The following is a 1,692-nucleotide window of genomic DNA, read 5'->3' as shown; positions in this document are numbered from 1 at the left end:
AAATGTACGATGAAAAAGTTTACAGACGAATTTTTACGCATGATTTATTACATTTTTTGGCCGCAAAAACAAAAATACTGCACTTTTATTTATTATCATCATTATCTTTATTGAGGAGATTTTCAGCCCTATGTCTGGTTCATCTCCGTCACTATATATCGTACTTTTCGGAGTAATGTCTCATTCAGGGTAGTGACCCATTCGAAGTAGTAGCGTTTCGGGTACTGGCTATGGGTAATGGCTTCGAAGTAATGGGATGAGCCCTTATGGCTTCGGAGTTATTACGGATTCCGTTGGAGTCAGAACACGCCGAATTTTTATTTCGCTTGTGTTTGGAGCTTTCTATAGGTTTTCACATAAAAACACTATCAAAATATACAACTTTCTAAAATTATAAATTATAAAATTATTCTAAAAAGTATCTGTGACCGCTGTGGACACAAATGTCCATTTACTTGAGCCAGATAGTCCTGGATGCTCCAAGAGAGTTGGTTATTCCCATAATGTCCCACAATGAACATTCGGAGACACCTTAATCTTAATGATCATCACATAATGAGTGGAAATGTTCATTAGAAAAAATACTGTTAAAATTACAGTGCTCTGTGTCCTGAATAATCTTATGAAGACGAAGATACTCGGAATTTTATACATATACGTTTTATACTTGATTTTACTACAGTTCTATCAAACGCATCTGAAACTCAACCAGAAAGATTTCTATAATTGTGTATTTGTATAATTTTGTATTTATTTAATATCATGGATATGTTTAAATGTCGTTATTTTTACTAAAAGTATAGAATTTACAAAAAGTCTTTAAAAAAAAAATTGCAATTTTCTACTAAGAGCTTAGAGGCTCGTTATAGATATTTCAGTAAGTTATCAGTTGACAGAGATTGAAATAGTTAAGCGATTTATTTATTGCTTCGATAACGACTGATGAACAACAGTAATTAAACAAAATTAACGGCAGAAAAATTTAGAAAAAAAAATATAATATTGTTATCTTTGCTATTGTTATCCAAGTCTCAATGAATATAGGGGAAGTGTACCAGTTATAACCATAGTGGTTCCCTATTTGGCCATATGCAAAATATGGATAACTTTTACATTTTTAATCTTTCTGAATGTTTTAACATCAAGATTTATCCTTTATCTTACTGCTAAAACACAAAAGATTTTTCAAAATGTGAAGGCATTCAAGATATCACGTATGGCAAAATAGGGAACCACTATGGCCATAACTGGTACATCTACCCTAGTCTTGATTTCAACTAGAAAATTTTTAATTTGGAATCAAGTCAAATCAAGAACGAATTAAGTCAAAATTCATTCTCATCATCTATTATGTACGACTTTTCAAGTATTTTATACGGGTGATTTATTTTACGCAACATTCACAAATCGATGTGAACATAGTCAAATTGAAGCAATTTATATATTTTTTAGTTTTGCGTATACATACTTTTTTTTTTTTAAATTAATGACACTTTAATTAATTTTTATAATACTTTCCTATGCTCAGCGTTTCCCGTTCATTTTGCCCTCCGGCAAGTGATCTGACCTGGGCTCCCCGAAGTCAAAATCCGGCACTGAACCAGGTCAATACTGAATATTCGTTTAACGTTCAATAATGAAGATTGAGGTGTCGTACGAATGGTTCTGATAACATTGTAAAAAATGACCGAC

This window comes from Aedes aegypti, unplaced genomic scaffold (genome assembly GCF_002204515.2).
Source record: "Aedes aegypti strain LVP_AGWG unplaced genomic scaffold, AaegL5.0 Primary Assembly AGWG_AaegL5_hic_scaff_466_PBJ_arrow, whole genome shotgun sequence".
Lineage (NCBI taxonomy): Eukaryota > Metazoa > Arthropoda > Insecta > Diptera > Culicidae > Aedes > Aedes aegypti.
Note: the sequence above shows the minus strand (reverse complement) of the source record.